At 41.8% G+C, this 21,378-nt stretch overlaps 1 protein-coding gene across 2 annotated transcripts in view; it reads right to left on the reverse strand.

Moving 5' to 3' along the window:
- The window catches only part of plxnb2a (plexin b2a), a 77,646-nt gene extending 62,840 nt beyond the window's left edge, over window positions 1-14,806 (reverse strand). For both annotated transcript variants that reach the window (XM_035521121.1, XM_035521120.1), the window contains exon 1: window positions 14,287-14,806. The gene's annotated coding sequence lies outside the window, so the exon portion shown is untranslated. The remainder of the gene's footprint in view (window positions 1-14,286) is intronic.
- Window positions 14,807-21,378: the final 6,572 nt, after the last annotated feature.

Raw genomic sequence — 21,378 nt, forward strand, 5'->3', positions numbered from 1 at the left:
TGTGTGTGTGTGTATACGCAGGCGTACGCGTGCGTATAAATGTCTCATTATTTGTCAATGATGCAGAATAGATCAGTGCAGTTAAAAAATCTCAAAACGGCCACATTTGCACATGCTGCACTCTGAAACCATAAGCCAAGAGTTTTCTTGGAGAAGATTTTTTTTTAAAAACATGAAAAGGTGATGGCTCCATGTCCAAGCACACAGACAGCTGTTGACATGAAGACACTGCAGTAGGAAGTGGCACAGCAACACAAAGCGTGTGCTCTCATAGTCCACGCTTCAGCTCCTGAAAGGACATCAGGTACAGCACGTCCAATAAACACGCATTTCGAAGTCTACAGCTCCTTCTCAGCCACCCACCCCCTCATCATTTAGAAGTCAGCCCTGAGATTACAGGGCGACACTCTCTGGTTGATGGCTACCGACAATGTCGCCCCACTGAGTACAGGGGCAGGACAAGAACTGTGCTGAGTGCTTGAAAATGGACCTTTATCAAGGGGACCTCTGCATGGGGTCATTGGGGTTCAGCATCTTGCTTATGAAGGTTGTCATATTTCTCAAGAACCCTCTTGACTACTGGCTCACTGTCTGATGATACAAGCCACACAAGACAGATTTGGGTTCCACCATGCTTGGACATGTCACACATCATTCACACTTGAAAGCCAGCCGCAGAGCTCGATAAGAGTCATGGGAATAGTGTGTGAGCCACGTGTTTGTACAAAGGCACGCCCACAACAAAACTCACAGCAAACAGCAAACGCTTACCCTTCAACACACTCTCCATGCAGCCTCTTATGAGCTGAACTAATGAAACAGTGCTCTAAAAAATCTGGATATGTAAGAGCAGAATGCATTTTCCCCTCTGGGTTGTTTCCTCTCGAACAGGCTGCCAGCAAGTGTTAATGGTGAGCATTGGCAGGTGAGAGCAACAGAAAGTGTCTGGTGTCACTCAGTGGCTAACGCCAACCCCTGCACGAACTACTGCACATTATTCAGGGTAGGATATGCCTACTGTGATAACCTCAGAGCACAGCTGAGAAAGCATGTCCTTGGGGAATGTATGATGAATGTCCCCGAGTGGTGCGAGCACCCGCGTGAGTGTGTGTGTGTGTGTGTTTTGAGTTGGACTGGATAGCATCCTTGCTCATAAGGCTGTGACTATTATCCTCTTCTCCTTTCTGCTCTCACTCACCTATTAATGATATTCTGCAGTTCTCAAAGGGAGCACCTCACGCATACACCATGGGAGTGAGATCCCCAACAACCTCCGCCCCAATCCACACCCCCCCACCTCCACCTTGCTTAAGGGCAGGAGCTTGCTAGTGCAGAGCGGGCCAGGTGAGCTTCAGACGACTTGGTACAGAAATACATTATTGATCAGACCACACAGTGCGTCATGAGGGATTCACGAGACAACTGTGTTACCACATCAATCAGGCCATGAGTATCAGTGTGAGTGCAAGTGTGTGCAAGAGAGAGAGAGAGAGAGAGAGAGAGCGCAAAAACAGAAAGAGTGAGCACGCACAAGTATCAGTGTGTTGGAGTGAGGCATTTAGTCATTTATTATGTGTGCACCCCCCGCTTTCGGATTCTTCTCTCAAATGGTGAAGCCGGATCTTGTGGTTCCGCTCGGAGGCTTTCATTTGAACTTCTGGCCACAGGAGAGGCTGTCTGTCTAAGCCATAAATAGAGACCACTGCTGAAGTAGGCCATGCAACAGACGAAAAAAGTGACTTTCCACACTTCCATACAGTAGTGCACCTCTCTCTCTCTCTCTCCCTCTCCCTATCATGGTGGAATGTGGAATGGTTGATAAGGCAGAATACATCAGAGGTATAGACTTTGGATACAAGGCTCCAGAGCAAACTGACTTTGTAGCTGAGGATATGTTTACAAGTTGTGCATGTTTCTTTGGGAGATAACTCTGACCAGTCCTTACTGCTAAACTCCTTCCTCCTCATTACTTCTATCTGCGGTTTCCTCAGGGCTTAATCCCACGGTTCTCAAAGCCTATTCAAACTACATGCACACTCACATACACATGTTATTTGAAGGTCTGAATGAGAATCAAGTCATTCTGTTGTCCTGCTAGTGCTAGTCATCCCTTAGTGATGCACGAAAGCTCTGTTTCTGACCACAGTGCTGCCGTGAGCAAGACATGTTTGGGGTGGCGGGACGTTCCTCACCGGTCCACAAGTCCACGCAGACAAGGGCTGAGGGGGAGAAGCCTTTCAGGGTAGAAGGTTGCAGGTTCTAGATGTGGGAAATGGACAGCACGGTCTGCAGGCTCAGACTGCCAAAGCACGCCCCCTTCACCTCGCCAGGTAAATGCCTTATTAAAGTCCTTTTGTAAGCTCAATTGGGCGTGGGAGAGATAAGGCGAAGCAAAAGTGGGCCTGGCGAAAACGCGCCAAGCACGTGGCCTCCCGGGCCGAGGTCGAAAGCGCTATCCTGAAGGCAGTTTCCAACACGATCCATTACTGACGCGATAGCAGGAATCGGAACGACTTAAAGACCTCAGGGAGACTATAACCAGGTATATGACAGCTCAACAGCAGCATAAAAAAAGAGAAAGAAAATAAAATGCAAAGTGGGGTCATGTTTTACTTTAGAGCCATAAAGAAATGCTGGCACAGCAGACTAGGCCTTCGATTAGAGCAGTTTAAACTGACTCAACAAGACTAATTTTCCAGGAATTTACCCTCCCCACAGACAGCAAAGCTGAGAGGAAAAGCTCTACCTAGGCAGATAGTGTGTGTGATATGTATGTGTGTTGTGGGTCATTTGTGGGATTTTTTTTTTTTTGGTGTGCGTTTTCCATGGCCTTGTGCTTACAAAGGAAGTGTTGTGCCCAAAAAAACAAAAACTACAAAAAAACAAAACAAACAAACAAACAATAAATAAATAAATTCACCAGAGCATTCAGTAATGCCTTGATTTGGCAGATGAGTGTTTGTGCAGGTGTGGCATTGTGGGGGGGTGATGTCACTGCTCAAAGCTCAAGTCATTCCAGCCTCGCAAAGGTGCCACACTACAGTATTGACACAAACTGTTAATGGCAGTGAAATGCGTCTGCTGTGGATACTGAAAATCATTTGTGGCAGAACAATTGCAACAGATCCCCTGTGCCTCTGTTAAATAATCATGGTTTTCCACAGAAGTTTATTTCATGACAATTTAGAAAAGGGGTGACAGGACTCAGACGTGAAGATTAAAAGTGAGCTTAAAGCCTACTATTAAAGGAATGCTCTACCTCTAACGCCCCCCCCCTCCCAAACATTCAGGGTAATTTGCCCTTTTCCTGTTGTATTTACTTCTCAAATGTTAAAATGGAATTGTTTTCAGTCTTAATAGGTCTTAGGTAATTTTAGCGGTGACCATAATTCAGCATGGCAAGCAAACTTTCTATTGCAGTCCAAAGTTGCCAGTTTATTATGTATACTTCTCTAGTGGCCTTCTCTAGTACTGTGGATGTGTTCTCTGGGTCTTTGCTCACACCACCGGCAGCACCAGATGTGTCTTTCAGCATGTTAGCCCATTCAAGACGAGGTAAATAAGTGATGTGCTCTGGGGGCCGTTCTGCACATCCGCCTTGAATATGGAAGAGCTTTGCCCTTCCATGGTCCGTTTGCCTGTGCAACGTGGGCCATGACCCTGTGACCCTATGACCCCGTGACCAGGCTACACGTGAAGAGCCCAGCATGACAGCTGTGTGGCACATGCCATCAGCAGCATGCCTAACGCCGAACCTGCCCTTTTCCACCGCACACCGCGATCACTGCAAGGCTAGAGATTGTAGCTAAACTGGCAAGTGTGTAGTCAGCAAACAATCATGCTGTGCATAGCTGTGTAAGAACTGTATAATGTATAAAGGTAAACTCATTAACCATTGCCCAGAACAGATCTTGACCTATTCAGTTCTTGGAAGCAAGTGTGTCATATGAATGTAGGGCTGTGTAAAATGACCAACATGCAGTACAGATTTGCAATCACCACTGAAACTGCTGAAAACACAGGCTCTCCATTTGGTTTTGTTTGTAGTGACTACAAGAGGGGGGGGGGGGGGGAGAGCATGTATGAGTCAGAGAGAGGCAGCAAGCCAATATATCATGGGGGGGGGAACAAAGTCCAGACAGTTACATACGGACAGACGCACAGATACACCCAATGAATTAAAATATCCTGTTTATACTGAGCATCTAGACATGAAATTGGCTTAGGTTCAGTTCTCACCATGATCACATCTCTCATTCTGTCCCACCAACATGCACACAGAGGACTATGTCAAATCTGTTAAACTGAGGGGCAAGGAGACCAATGGAAGGGAGTGTGTACACAGCTATGGCAAGTCTTCCCAAGAGTACCTCCATGTCAGCCACAGGAGCAGATACCTCAGAGAGGAATGCCCCATTTTAGATTTAGATCACTGAATAATAATAAACCGACAATTGTCGATTTGATCTTTTTTGTTTAATCAATCCATCAATCAGATTGGGAGGATAAAAATATCTTCAACACAAAGTGCTCTTAAAATATTAATTTTGATATTGATGCTCCATTCATATTTACAATATAAAGGCTCTACTCATGTCCTACCTACTGTTCCTTCCCTAAACACAAACACTTATAGCCTGCCTTAGGTTCAGTGAGCCACATGTTCTCTCTCACACACGCAAACCCAACCCCTCTCATTTTATATTATATATGAATGAAATGAGAGGGGTAAATAGGGGTATAGATTTTGTGCTGTGGTTTTATCACCATCTCAACTGACCAATAACAATTTTGCTGCATATACGTTTTAGGCACTAGTGTGTAAAATGCACCCGGGAGTGTGTTCACGTATGTGTGTGTATAACACATACCTCCACCTTGCTCTTTCTGTAGACACCCAAGCAGAGATATACTGAAAGTTAAACAGAGTCACAAGAGACTGACTCGCCCAAGTGCATGCATGAGCGGGCATGCACACACCCAGCCTCCATACAGTGCAAGGCAGTCTCACCTACAGAAAGTGAAGGCTTATTTTTTCCACAGGATTCAATCTAGGACACAAAGTTGTATACTACTGCAAGTGATGCCTGTGAAGCACTTTTATAGGTTTTATCAGAGCAGAAACGTACACACACCCACACCATGGAGGGAGTCTCTTACAGGACAGTTCTATTACTGACTCTCATTGACAAAGTAAAACTACAGCACAGAGTGAAACCTTCAAAATCTGCATTACCAGAACCTCTTACAGTCAAACTGGAATGCTTAGCTGGACAAAAAAGCAGCTGCATGCTTTGAAAGCTTCTTTTGATCGAAATATGTTTCCTCTCCTCTCCTGACACAGTTTCACAAGATTTTATTTACCATCTCAATCTCCTGCCATGACCCTATGCACAAAATGGCTCTCAAAAAGAAAATAGACCAAGAAATGAGAGTCACTTTCACCAGCACTAAATAACAGTACTGCACAAAGGTTGGTCACAAATGGTTAAGCTCAGACTCAAAGCTATCCAAGTCAGTATCACAAAAGTAGCCTCCTGCTCCATCATATCCATTCAGAATTCCAAAAGAAACGCGGATTCCTCATAAAAAGTGTGTGAGCAGTGCTGACAGATGTGAAGATCTAGAATAAATGACTAATAAACAATGCAACCTCTTGGGCTGCAGATGCTTTTAGCAATCAATGGCTAATGAGACACACCTTCCCACCCACCCTGAGGGAATTCCCTTTAATAATGAGAATGAAAATTCCCACACTTCAATAAACCCCATGAACCCAAATTATAACAAGCAGCAACAAATCCATTATCATTTTCAAAATATACCTCCCAACTCTTTCACAAGTAAGGCCCATCACAGAGTTGCTGACATGAAATATCAGCATTTTAGAGAGGATGCATTTATTTTTAAAGCCCTAAATGAGGAACTTGGAGAATCGAGTGCAATGTAATCAAATGAAATCCGTTGTCTAAATGTGACTTAGTCAAACCAGGGAGCCCTCATTACGCGTCCCGAACATAAGGGCCACCCAGCAAGGAACCTGAAGCAGATACCGCTGAGGCTTCCCAACACGGAGATGCCAGAACATTCAAGTGATGAGCAGGGCAACAAAAACAACAAAAACAGTAAGAAAATTGGCCAAGTGGCATCAGAAATACAGGAATTAGCCATCTGGCAGACTGCACATTTGGGTCAGATTTTGTTTCAAAGGGAAGACAGGTATCTTTGGTTGGTATGCTGATATATCGTTGATATTGCACAATATATCATTTGTTAACCCATCATCACGATTTGTTGTCACTTGTGATGGACATATTACAGAAGGCTGCTAAACAAAACTCTATTCACAGTCCAGATGAGAGTTTTGATGAATCCATGATTCACTTGATTCAGCAAATAAAAATAATTACATTCAAAGTAATGCAGAACCATTCTTAACCATATCAGGGGTTCATCATTGTGCTTTTAGAATACAGAAATATATCACAATTGTAATATGTAAAAGCATCATGCAGTCCTTTGGCCATATTAAGCAGCTGTAGTTGATGACAGGATGGTGCCAAAGGTCAAGGTGACTGGCATTTCCTCCGTACCCCCCCCCCCCCCCCCCCCCCCCCCCCCCCCCCCCCCCCCCCCCCCCCCCCCCCCCCCCCCCCCCCCCCCCCCCCCCCCCGAGACCCTTAAAGGAGACATGGTAAACCAAAGCGCAGTTATCCTGCTTAGTGAAAAAAAAAATGTCAAGATGTCCATCTTCGTGTATCCTTTTTACATGCAATTTGACAAGTGTGAATATGGTCACAATGGGCAAATGTTCCACCCCAATTCAATAAAGACTCCCTCGTTCAGTCAACAACACTTCAGTTGACTTCTGTAGCCCAAATCCCCCCACGTTAGCATACAAACTTGCCACCCATTAAAAAGTGGCACAGTGTTAAAAATTACCAGGGTGAAACACTCAAAAGCTAAAAAAAAAAAATTGGGGCTTTGTTTTTAGTCTTTTTTTGCTGCTGTTGTACTCCTCCAATTTTTTGTAAAGGAGCTTTGGTAAATTGTGAATAAAAAGAAGTCAAATATTTTTCTCTTCTGTCCTCCATATTTAACTGTAAAAGGCTGTGGTTAGCACATTATAGATTACCCGCTGTACCAAACACAAGCATTCCCAGCGAGTCCCAGCCATTACTCAAGGCACTGGAGCAAAATCATTGACCCTTCCTCTCAGCACGGATGAGGTTACAAACTGACCCCAGCTGCTGTAACTCACTGTATCCAGGTTTGAACTGAGCTCGCATGTCAACTGTAACTCCTCTTAGCACTGATGCTGATTGCAGACTTTGCACCGACGATGTCGGCTGCACTCCTGTAATTCCTCCACACTGAAAATGGATTGTTCTAGGAATGAACAGCTAAAACATCTCCTGTGACAATCAAGGCTTTTTCACATAATTATAGTTCTAGACCAAGACGAACTTGTGCCACAGAAATGATGATTCGCCATTACCTTGGGCTAGCTCACCAGTTTGTGGAATGTGGGGGCATTACTACAGTCCTGCAGCACCTGTATACCATGCTTAGTGGTTTAATATTACTGCACACCGCAGCAAAATGTGCTCCAAACAAATAATAGCATGCCAGAACCAAACTTCCCATTATCTTAAATCGCCTGAAAGCCCTGAATAATTAATACAGCCTATGTCTTTCCATTACTTCACACTCTTTCGTTAGAAATGAACATCGAGGGCCCTTATTAAAAAAAAGCTGCACAACCGCGTTTATGTAGGCCTCAGAAGAAAGCTTGTATCAAAAGACACCTGGTTATCAACTTGCGCAGGTTCGCAAAAAACAGCCACAGTTCGAGTTTGGGCAAGTCAGAAGCTCCTGGCTAGCCATGCGGTGTGTGAGAGCAGGGACTCCCTGCTTTTCTTCTGACTCCCCTCAGCAAGTCATATGAGAAACTTTCTGTTGTTATTATAGCTCAGAGAGCTTACAAGAAGGAAAAATACTCTTTGGAAGCTTCTAGAGATGAAGATCGCAACTTGGAGTTCCTAATATTCAAAAGATTAGCAGCAGTGTTGGGTGTAAGCCAGTGCAGTATGGAAAATAAAAAAGTCATGACTAAATTGCTACATATGATTGCAATTTGCCTTGTGATGTGCTTAAAACTCTGTTGTGGTCCATATTGTGACATGGAGAAAGTTATTTTTTGAATTATTTTTTCACCCCAAAAAATGTATTAATTAATTAATTAATTAAAAATCTGTAACATTTACTGGCTTAGGTTGAAGCTTCAGTTCACCAAAACCCTCAACAGAATGCTTATCCAGAATGTCAAACAGATCAGGATGTTCACAGCAACAACAATGACAATGATGATGTTGTTGCAGCTCTTTGCAAAGACCAACTCTGATGAAAATAAAACAAAACAATAAAAAATAAATAATTTTTTTTAAAAAGAACAATGCTTTATGCAGGCCTGACTGGCAGTGAAACATGAGAGGTTGAAGGGGGTTGTCACTGTTCCATAGCCATGCTGGAAGAACTGCATAGCTACACAATGTAGAAGGTCAAGCCCTAATGTTTCAAACATGGCTTTCTACAAGATCATGGCTTCCCCCAATGTACAGCAAAGGCAAAACCTAAACAATCCACAGGTGACCATGGCCCTAGCTTCCAGACAATACTTAACATTCAAAAGCAGTCTTTCTTACTGGATTCTGAGATGCTTTCCCACCAGATATCAGTGGCATACTGGAGTTCTTGATAGCTGGATCTGACTCCAGGAAGATTACAGACGCAGTAAAAAACACACAACAGTGTATCGGCAACTGTTAATGACCAATAAGACAACTGGTGGACTCAAGCCTACCTTAGGTAGGGCAAGCAGACTATGTTCAGCTGTAATTTGGCTGGGCTTGCCAGAGCATTCAAAAGCAGAACTGTAACCACGGAAACCATTACAAAGTGAAAGGTACAGCAGGAAAGAGAGACTCCTGAGTAGTGCAACAACTGTCACTTACACACAAGAGAATGAGTGTAATCTCACCTACAGCTAATTGTTAGTACAGGCACTGCCAACACCTGCTGGCACCACCTACATGTTCATAACTAACAAAATGCGCATGCATACACACACACGCTACTCTGTCACCTGCAGGGCGAAGGCTGCTATTTAGCCAGCTGTCTTCACAGATCCCTAATCAAGGCGCTCGTCAGCAGAATATCCCCTCATGACCCTCAGGTGCATGAACAGGTCACTGAGGCCATTCCCTTCGTCTCTGCTTGACGACACTCATCAACAGCCAAGGTTAATAATTAATTCGAAAAAGGCAGACGAGTGCTACGTTCAAGCAGGGCGTGGAGGGGCTCATGCACAAGCTCGCCTGCCGTCAAAGCCGGACCTTGTACCATTAGCGTATCACTGTGACGGCAGATAACTAATAGCACGGGCGTGAGGGAATGACCCAGTCCAGGCTATGACGGGCGAGGCAACCCCCACTCAGATTCCTCAGACTGACAGATTCCTGGCTATGAGTAACGATCCACCCCATGCCCTCGCTATGCCCAGTAGGCAAGGCTCATTACTTCAGTGGCTCGTGGACATCGTTGGCAGGGCGACCAGAGCTTTTCCACTGTGAGTCACACAGGAACACACGAGTAACCCATGGCACGAGACACACGCCTGCTTCATGACTCAGCCGGCTCTTTACCGACACCCTGCAGAGGTCCTGCAGAATCACAAGTGTCTACACCACCATTGATACTGGACATATGCTACAAAATGCAAACAAGCATGCACACTAATCACCCAGACCTGACAGGGTAGTGCTTTAAAGCCAGACACGACACACAAGTCGTTTTTGGCCAAACCTTACAAACGAGTAGTAGATATTATAAAGCATCTTTGCAAATTGAATACTGTTGTTCTTACAAGTAGTACTTGACATCTTAGTATTTGAAGTTTCCCAAATATTACATTTATGTACGCATGTATGTGGCAGTATCAAAAATGCATATATTTCCATACCATTAAAATACAAAAACCTAGCCTTTAGATGATGTTAGAATTAAAGATATTCTCTGTTGTGAGGCATTTTGAGGTTGCTCTGCTGTATAAAAAAGGAAATCTAACATAAATCCAGCAAAATGGTAGTATATTGAGAATTCCTTTTGTAATATTCTTTGAAATGGGTAAAAATGAGCATGTAATTTCATGAAGGCATGTTATCTGGAAGATCTTTTGGTTCTGAATGGTTCTTGATTTTAGCAAATTACATGGATTCAGTGATAAAGGTGTAGCAAAGATGCCCATGTGCCAGGAAATTATGGAATTTATCAAAAAAATCATTTTTCAGTTTAACAGGAGTAAAACCATCAAAATCACATCTCATTAATTCTGCATTTTAAATATCGGAATCTCATGAACCGCATGAGGCTTTTATTGGTTAAAACTGCAATGCATTCTCCCAGACTCAAGAAAAACAGAAACAAACAAACAAAAACTTCTTTTGAATTAACTGGGGAATACGAGTCACTTTTCCCTCCATCTGGAGGATATTTGATGAAAGTCAGAACTAGGATGTTCGAGTCAGAGCTGAAGAGGAGGAGGAGCAGCCGGCTGGAGCTACCAACCCCGTACACACCAAACAAGTCAAGAGATGTCAAAGCCCTCAGGGAAGCCCACATACTATGTAAGGGCGCAGGAGACAGTGACTTTTTTTTTTACATTTAGCTGACGCTTTTATCCAAAGTGACTTACAATTATATAAGAACACAACTTGAGCAATTGAGGGTTAAGGGCCTTGCTCAGGGGCCCAACAGTGCCAACTTGACAGTGGTAGGGTTTGAACTTCTGATTACTAGTCTGGTACCCTAACCACTGAGCTACCACTGCGACATGAACAGATGGTTAGGAAACGTTGCTAAACTCAAATGATTTGATAGAGATTTTTAAAAAAGATTAAACGGCATTGACGCAGAACAGGACAATTACCTTGAAACTGTGTTGGCACTGGCCTGTTCTGTGCTGACTGTCAAAATTGAGGTTATTATAGTATTACCAAATAACATGTACATACATGCGCACACACATACATACAAACATATACATTTTATATATATATATATATATATATATATATATATATATATATATATATATATATATAAAAAAACTATCCAAGACATTGATTTCTTTCAATGGCTATTTCTGCAAGTAAAGGGAGCTGTGATGTCATTACCAGTCAGTACAATAGGTTTTCTGTCCCCAACCTTTGGCACCTTAGATATGATAGCTAGTGAGGAGGATGACAGCTGACACAGGCTGACTGATACCACTGCCACCACATCCCCACATGTCCAGGCCTGTCTCCCATCTACACTTCAACACCACGTCAACCTCAGCAGTTAGCTGCATTCAACAAGCGGCTCTGCACAGGAGGAAACGAGCCTAGTTTGAGGAGAAAACTGCAGCTGGCCCCCCCTTGCATGGTGCCGACATCTGATCGGCGGTCGCTGACACATTCCTAACAATAATCCAACATTTTCTGATGGCTATTTGCTTGACACGGGCCCAAGTTAGCGCTACCAGTTAGCCACTGGAGGCACTAAACGTGAACTGACTCCAGAAGACGTCTATGATGATGCCCCGACCCATAACAGAGGCGCTATTTGACAGGAATGCAGGGGGACTGGCTCGACCAGTGTCATGTGACAGGCCCCGACGTTTCCTTCTCCGTTTGTCATACTGACCATGGAAGAGGCTTGGGTTTGAATGGAAATAAAGACCATTTTGCATGGAACACAAAGCAACAGGTTTTAAAGTGCCAACTAGAATCAAGGTACACTTTTACAGGCAGCTGGTTCTGGACCAGTTTGGCTCCTCACTGTGAACTACTAAAGGGCCCCAAAGGGCAGAGATTTTTCTATTGCTTTTCAGTTATCTTATTACTGAGTGGGCTGCTCAGGAAGCACAAGCGACTGAGCAAAGGTCCAATACACAAATTACCAGGTAGGCTGGTCAAGCAGTTTGTACAACACTACACAAATGCTGACATTTTATGTAGTCTGCACTCTCTCCACTGCTTTTTGCATTTAATGCAAATTGCTGTACACAGAGAACAGACATCTAACTACTCTATGCACAGGCAAGAACACAGAGCGTAGTAGAGACACACACACACACACACACACACACACACACACACACACACACACACACACACACACACACACACAGGAAATGCATCAATAGGGCCACTGTGTATGTCTTCATGTTCTTCGGCATAAAAGACAAACAAACAGAACCATTACTCATGATCTCTCCCAGACATGAAGGGACATGGAAAGGGGTGGGGAAAAAATAAAAAGCTCACTCTCTGGGGGGAAGGAGAAAAAAAAAAGCAAAGCTTGACAACTGCTCTCTGACCTTAAGGGGGTAGGAGCACTTCCTGTACTGCATCGCTCAGGCAACAGCACCACTCACCTTCACTTTCACTGTAGATTCTGCCATTAGCCACCCCTCAAAAGCGCATTTGGATTAACCCAACTGCCAAGACATATAAGCCTCTGTGCAGTCACAACAGCATGGTTACTTCCAAGCTACTCTGGAGCATTTTTGATCCTTACAATACACTGTGGACGGACAACCTATTCCAGAGATATATGGTATAATGAGTGGTATAGCCAGCAGCGTTGTGCCATTTAGTAAATGAGGGCAACCGATTTACAAATGCACCAAAAAAGGTTTAATTTTAACCACAGGCCTTTAAACATCTCATCCCCTGCTATCGTATTCACAGAGATGTGACAGCGCTCAGGGGCTGAGGCACTTCATTTAGGCTTGAACACACAGGAAGAAATACTCATTACCAACTAGGGTAGGCACAACTTTTCATGTAATTTAGGGAGGATGCATCACATTTCCCTTTATGAGAGGTGTACCTGAGGCAAATGAGAAATTGAACATGGATATGAAAATGGAAAATTGAACAGGGAAAATGAAAGATGTAGCTGTCCAACAACCAACCAATAAAAACCCACACAAACCACTGGGTGAGGCCATGTATTGCTCAACAGAAATACAAGTGTAACAGAAAAGATACACGCCATAGATATGGCTGGATTTGGAGTTATATGTATGGCTTACAGAATTCCAGGATTTCATAAGTCACAGATAATTAACTGAATTAATGGAACTGACTGGCCACTTTCTCTTCACATCTGACTCTGAAAATCTGTAGCACCTGAATCTTACGAGATGGGATTTTAATATCAATGCTCTACAGGAGTGCCAGTCATTACAGTCATTACATAAGCCAGGAAAAGTGTGGAGGCAAAGACCTCTGTTGATTGGGAGTCTCCCAACTCCTCAAACACACTACAGGTATATCCCAAAAAACCAATGCGATGGCAGAAGTTTACTCAAAGCCTAAAACACACTACGAATTAAATCATGCTGTAGACACGGAAATAACTTTATTAATCAACTATGTCTATAATAGTACAGAAAACTGCAAGATTACTGCTATTGCATTGTTGTCGTGCTCAGTTACACAACAAATGGCAACGTGATTGCAGCCTCGTTATGTTTATATTCATTCCAAAAGCCGATATACATAGGCTGAGCACAAAATTCAACATACAAAATAAAAGTCATTGATTAGGCGCTTAAAGATCTCGAGTAAACTACGAAGACAAAAAGAACTTCCATGTGAAACGTTAACCTACTTAATATGTAACACATGATCGAAACCGCCTATTGGAATCCGTTCATAAGCCGTTTAGTCGATTGACATGGTGGTGAATGCCTTTAAAAGTTATTGTGTAGATGGAAACATGGGCGATGCGGTTCTTTATGAATTGAAAAACACCTACAAGTTGGGTAATATTTATTCCTAAACAGAGATAGTGTCGCGTTAAGATAATCAAATCTGATAATCAATGTAGTCTACCGAAGAATAAGAACAACTACTTCATAACCCTTTAGCTACCATATTTAAAAAGTCTCTTTACACCATAAAAGAGAGCGAGACTTGGCTACAAGATGTGGAAGCAGCACTTTGGTGTTCGTAGCTAGATGGATTAGACTGTATCAAATGTAATCAAACCAGAGCGACTAGTTGAGTATATAAAAGCTGCTCTAAATCCAAGAGGCATAGCGGCGAGCCTATACTAGACTGGCATTTATAAACTGAGATCATTATTAGGTTATTTGTTTTGTATTTCGTGTGCGACAAGATACATTTGTAACATCTTGTGCAGAAACGAATAAAAAGTTAAACCCACACTCACCTTTAGTTAAAGTTCAGCACACGCACGACGCCTGGTCTCCGAAAACTTACTCGATTCCACGTCAATCTCCAACTGTGTTTGGAGAAAAACTTCGCATTATTCTCTTCCCAAACTGGCGTCTTGGTTCGCTGGATTTCGACACGAAAAACAACAATCGATTCCTTGGATATGCCGGGACGCGGTAGTCTACAACGTTTTGCTAGAAATCCGTGGTAACTATCGGAACATTGTTAAGAATTCAACGTCGAAGCGCTTCATGCTTTTCCATGCGTACCGAGAGCTCGCTCACATGATACAGGTAGGCTGCGATATGGAGCGAACACAAATAGACTCGCACCTGTAAGAGCTGGCACGTCAGCCTGTCCCCCCAAACTGATTTTACTTTTAACGAAGCTGAATGTCCCCTGTATTACCCTGCTCTCTCGATCAAACAAAAGGGAGGGAGCCAGCTCCCCCGATCCCTTCGGTGATAGGCTACAAAGAACCGCGATCCTTCGTATGAGTTTGCAAACGAGGAGAAAGAAATTAAGCGACTAGAAGAAAAAATAATCCCGATTGTTCCCTCTGCCTCCCCTGTCAAAAAAGAGGCGTCTTGTCCCTTGGTGCACAAGTATTGTTGGAACAAAAAAACAAAAAAATCTTTCCCTTCCCACCAAAATCGACAATAATCTTGAAGTAGACTAATGGAAATTGGGTTAATATTGATCTCAGACTAAGGCTATGCCATTGCGTTTAATAATCTAAAATTCAGTTTACTGAGTTGCCGTAACAAAGGGGGGAAAATTAAGGCTTGCCGTTACATTTTCTTTCTAAAGTAAACTAGAGGCTGTTAGTAATTAGGCTTCAGTTTTACAGCCATTTTATAGACGTTTAGAATCAAATTCAGTTCTTTAGTAATTCTCCCCCAAGTTGGTTTTATGTGTTTGTGAAACCTATATCCATTCAGGTATATGAATGTGGACAAAGTAGCTAATTAATGAGATGTTAAATGAGTGCTGGCAATGTGGTGTGTGTGTGAGAGAGAGAGAGAGAGAGAGAGAGAGAGACTTTACCAAGTGTCACAGATGAATGATTTCAATGATTTATGAGTATGGTAATGTCTGTCTGAGGGATGAGTGTTGCCCCACAGGCCTGAAGGGACATTCTCTCTCCTTCATTTCCTTTTTTTCTCATTTATTTTCTCTCCATATTGCCACTACCCTCTCCAACATGCGCGCACATTTACAGTTTCTCTTTTTCTCAAATTCTAGGCCACACTTTGGTAAGGGCAAGCACTGCAGAGGAGAGAGAGAGAATAATAATGATAGCTGTCATGGAAAGTGAAGATGGGTTCGTGCCTGAGCACATTACCCACCAAGTCTTCTATAATTGGAGCTCATTGTTCTGTTCAAGCAGCAATAGTCCAGCGCTTGTGTCACCCTCAATGGAGCTGTCGCAATGCCGTTCACAAATTCCTGAGAAATATCCCACTAGATAAAAAAAAAACTGAGGAAACTCATAAAGAGCGCATGCGAACAGCCTTTACTGTTTATGTTATTTGTCGGTCAGAGAGTTAAACAGAATAAACGACTCCCAGTAATGGTTGGTTTTGGTTGCCCCCACAATGGTAAAATGTGTCTTAAGTCAAGAGAACCAGACAGTCTGTTGCGGGGATTACCTTATGAAATGACCAAGACGAACAATAAATAAAACTGATCGATTTCGTTTTCGTACATGTTTCGCCCCCTAATGTCTCAAAATATAATAGCATTCAGATAGGTAAGCCCAGTATATTACAAGTTATTTTGTACTTACTGCCATTAATATACTGTCAGTGTTTATGTTTATAGTTATTAATATGATTATAGTTTATGTTTATAGTTATTAATACTTGCCTTTGTGAAGTGGAGCCACATCTGCTCTAGAAATCTTGAGCAGGCATGCAATGATTGTAGAGACATGTGAGTACAACCAGTTGAGCGATCATCCCACAGGACAAGAAACGCAGCCTGTGTTGTGAGGCAGCAGATGAAAGGAGATGAGAGAGAGAGAGAGAGAGAGAAAGAAAGAAAGAAAGAAAGAAAGAAAGAACGAACATATTTATTTTTAGCATGTGTAATGATTTTCTTCATCCTTAATAGAAGCGAAATAGCTGGTTGCTGCTGTCAATATGATGCTTTGCAGGTAATCCTCTGATTTCATTCATGTTTGTGTGTGCACTACTTGAGAGCAAAGTCATTAATGTTCCTGTCTTGCAATTCTACATGTTGAAAGCTCAGCTTGGGCTCTAAGACCAATACTCCAAAAAGGCTGAAATTCAAAGTTTTGGGCATTCTGCCTCACCATGGCATAGGGCTTTCTGCTTTACTGCGTGATAGGGCACTCTGCCTCACTGCTTGATGGGGGGCGCTGCCTCGCCGTGTGATAGGGTGCTGTCGGTGCTGCCAACTTGGTGGCATGCCACCACCATGCCATCTGCCACTCTCTCTGATGGCTCCAGCAGCTCGGGGCTCATCAGGCAGTGCTCAGTGCCCTTCCCCCACTCTGGTCGCCAGCAGTTCTCAGAATCAGCAGCCCTCCTGTCGGACACTTGGCTGTAGGCGGAAAACTGGCGGTCGCTGCTCCTTTTTATCCTGGCCCAGCCTGAGAGGAGTTTTGGCTAACAGTTTAGTAAAATGGTAGGGTCTTGTTCACATAGGCTTATAAAAGGCTAACGTAGTTTACCTCAACACTGTTGTATATAGAGTTGCACAACACATAGATCACTTTGAACTTAAGATGATCAGATGGATCAGAGAAATTATATATATATATATATATATATATATATATATATATATATATATATATATATACACTATAGTAGTTTGTTTGTCCTTTTTTTTTTTTTACATATGTGCATTATTGCCTTGAAATTCTAACACTTTAGTGTCCTGTCAAATTGTCAGAAGGTGGTCCTGAGAAGAATATGAAGGTTGGAAATAATCATAAAACCCAGGACATTATCATAATCTCCATCTCTCTCCCTCACTCTCAGAAGTCACGAGCACTGTGTGCCACTGAGACCTTTCCAAAGTTAAGCTCTGCTCAGTATCCAACCCTCTTCTGTGTGCTGATTTAAAGAGACAGATGAGAGATGTCTGACGGAGTTGCTATTGAAGATGAAATTCTTCAGATGCTGTGGTCCAGCCTGTATGGCCTATTCAAATCTCATTAAACCCAGTAAACCTTATAGGCTGTACAATGCCAGCAGCTGCATTTTAAGCATAGGCTAAACCACAGTTATTCAATTTTGATGTTATAAGGCTTTTGAGTCCTTCGCATGACTCATATTCATCTGATTAGAGTTTGTTATTGAGTTTTCCTGAATTAATTTATGAGTATTGTCCTATTATACATAGATGTACATACTCATATAGGTAAATATGCACACAGATTTTTGCCAAGGTTTGACTGTTTTTATTTGTTCAAATGATTAAGACTTTAATTTGGTTTTATAATACATTAAATCTCAGTGTGCTTACATACGACTAGAAGCACTAGAAGTTTCTTTCTTTTTTTCTTCCTTTTATTATTACTGGTTGACATCAAATAATAGGCTCTGCGAAGCAGAACAATCCAATAAAAATACGTTATGAATCATTAATCAGTGGGGAATATTGTCTTTCAGCTAACCTTCAGGGGTAAGAAAAGTGTACTTTTTTCCATACTTAACCAGCATGACAAATCTCAAGTTGCTGACTCCCTTCAGGAATTACTGATTAGTAGACATTTTATTGACCATATGTGTTAATATGAAAGTACATGTAAAGGAATGCAAACAGCATCTCTTGTGTGCCGTGCTGCTACACACTGAACCACACAATTTCCACCCATATCTTTGTCTTTACTCTTTTTACATTACATTTTTAATGTTGATCTTCATGTCATGTAACTGAACTGTATGATTTGAAAAGAAAAAGATGTAGAATGAATCTTCTCTCATGCTGAATTAGTGAGCAATTAGACTCCGAGGTGGTTGTCTTTACAATGGGTGACAAGTGTTGACGAACCCACCCATTGTGGGTTCTGCAGCCACACCTCCAACCTGCTGCACCTGTGTTTCCCCGCCTCTTTCTTCTTCACTAGCTTTCTGAACACCTGTTGCTAAGCAACGGTCCTCCTGCTAAGCAGTACTGTAAATAGCCCAGAACATTCCTCCTGCTTTCGTGAAGTCTTGAATATGCACACTTAGCCTCCTCCTGTTAAATTTGATGTTTTGGTCCTGGGATTTAAAGACAAGTCTTGTGTCCTCTTCTCTTTTGATCCTGGTATTATGTGTTTTTTTACCCAGAGACTGCTTTCAATTTATTTCTAAGAAAATACACACTGCAAGTACACACAGCTAACTTAAAGCAGTATCTAAAAATGTTAAAATAATGTTTACCTTTCTTTCAAATAACTTTTCCTAGGTTCAGTGCAGAATATGCTACCAGTCTAACATATATAGAGTTACAATTACAGTACAGTGTGAGGTGATTTTCACACATGTATTTAAAAGATATAAAAGATGCCTACTATTTTAATATTTAAATATATTTTATGCTCAATGTGAACAATGCATGATCAATAAGTGTATCAGAACATGCAGTGGTGCTAAAGTTTTACTCTTTATGAACCACAGAAATCTCCCTTGATCAAGGTCAATGTCATGTATTCATGAACCTATGGTGACGATCAGACTTTGATATTGAACACTCAGGGTTACGTTTTGTAAGTAGGACAAGAGAGAGCATCAACCAAACCCAGTTCTGAAGCTGAGTCTTGCAGGTGGTGAACATGTGCACAGATCCACCCTTTCATCCAGGGTCACACCTATGCCTCTCACCAGGGGTTCACATGGGGCTTCACTTCATCCCGTCATGGGGGGATCCACCGACCATGGGTCTTCTCCTTTGGCTTCCTGCTACCTTCCTACGTCTGACAGCATTTGTAGCAAAGACCATTTATAGGCTACACCCAGTCTCAAACCTTCAAGGTGTCAAATGTGCTCTGAGCACAAGACCACATCTGGCAGCCAAAACAAACATTTATAATATTATCCCACTGATTAAATGTTCTGACTCTAATGATCCCTTTAAATGAACTGGCACTGCTAGATATTTGTATACTATTTCTGATAGTTAATGTTTGATCATTTTGTTCTAAAGCTTTATGAAAAAATCATATTTTTTGTAATACTTGCTTTATTTTCTTCCTTTTATCAATTTTTGTGGCTTTAATGACAGTCATATTGAAGTTATGCAGAAAAAGAGATCAAGACAACACTGTTCTCACACAACTTTTATTCATAAAGGCATAGCCTACAACAATGCTCACACAGAGAAAATTTGCATACAGAATGAGACTGACTGACTCTAATAGGGGAAAATGGGGGGGATAACTAATATGACAAAAACACACAATGAGTGACTCATGACTAAATGGAAAAAGACACAATGGGGCTGAACAAAGACACCAAGCGTATAATTCCCAACAATTTAAACAAGTTTAATCTATTTTAGAGGATGCATGGAGGAGCACGGCATCATGGATGTCCATTCTGTGCCCCACCCACATGTTCTCTTGTTCTTTCTGGCAGTGGTCAGTGCCACAATATTTTAAGTCAAATACATGCAGAAATTTTTAAAAAAATCACAAACAACTTCACAAACTCCAGGTTTCTTGGAAGCTCTTCTGTTCCAGTTCCCGCATGTAGGGCACCTCTTCTGATGGACACATAAGACACTTCTCCTGATAGTTCTGTACCAGATATGTGGGTCCTTTTCCCTGATAGTTCTTGCCCAACTACCGAGGATTAAAGGACAGCCCAACCAGCTGGAATCCTAAAATTCTAATTGAATCCCAATTTCTTTGTAGGGAGACAGACATTTTGGTTGGGTTCTGGTCTTGGAAAAAGTTAGGGAAAAATAATGAAAACCTCAAAATGATAAAATAACATATGGAATTATGCAGTGACCAAAAGAAAAGTGTTAAACAAACCAAAACAACATTGTATTTTAGCATAATTTTGGCAATGTTAAGAGCTTTTAACACTCATGGCATCTAATTCCTTCAGAAAGACAATTGGTATGCTAAGTCTCCAGGGAGAGGTCATGCTAGTTAAGTACATGTTGGTTTAAGCTCAAATTTAAGCATACCTCTGTCGCATTAAACTTCAAATGTTTTAGTGATTGAATTATACCAGTCATGCAAAGTTAAAGTTATGCTTTTTGCTGACTTAAAAGATGCATTGTGCTCATGACTTTTTTGGAGAGATATGAAAATGAGTCAGTAGTACAACTGATACCCTTACTGATACTTTGTGCATTTGACAAGCCATATGCACTTACCAAACAAATAACAAAAAACAGAGAGAGAGAAAAAAAAAGTTCATAGTAGAGGGCCCTTCTGATTACCACTGTGCAGCTGCAGCATTTAATCTCAAATACAAGCACTATTATTGCACAAGCATCTGGCATGGCTACTCCATTACTAGATAACATCAACCTCTAATGACAATTCTATTATAACTACTACTGCCTCTGTATTTCATGAGAGATCCATGAATAATAATAATAATAATAATAATAATAATAATTATTATTATTATTATTATTATTATTATTATTATTATTATTGCTCATGACAATGTTTCAGTGTTTAAGCGTTAAATTAATGCTAATTAAGTGACAAATATCAGAATTTTTGCATCAGGTTCTTTGTTTTGTTAAAATACATAAAATACAGGCTACCACCGGTACAAAGAAGACATTACAAAAAACCCTATTTGTTGAACACCTATACCTACAGATCAAAATTTATCAGTAAAGAATAAAAAGGCCCTCAGTCTACTTAATGCTGCTGGCCACTAGATGGGACTAGAGACGAACGTTCTGGATTTCAGTGGCACCAGATTCTTTGAGGCATTAGTGTGCTGGCCAATTTTCTGCATGCATTTTTCCTTCACTGACATACTCGACCTAATTGACCTAACCGGGTAAAAACCGGGATTCCTGGGACACAGATCCATTGCTCTCTCTATCTCACTGACTTACAGCTGTTAGCATGGTTCAGTATGAAAACCCAGCCCGA

This window comes from Electrophorus electricus, chromosome 2 (assembly GCF_013358815.1).
Source record: "Electrophorus electricus isolate fEleEle1 chromosome 2, fEleEle1.pri, whole genome shotgun sequence".
Taxonomy (NCBI): domain Eukaryota; kingdom Metazoa; phylum Chordata; class Actinopteri; order Gymnotiformes; family Gymnotidae; genus Electrophorus; species Electrophorus electricus.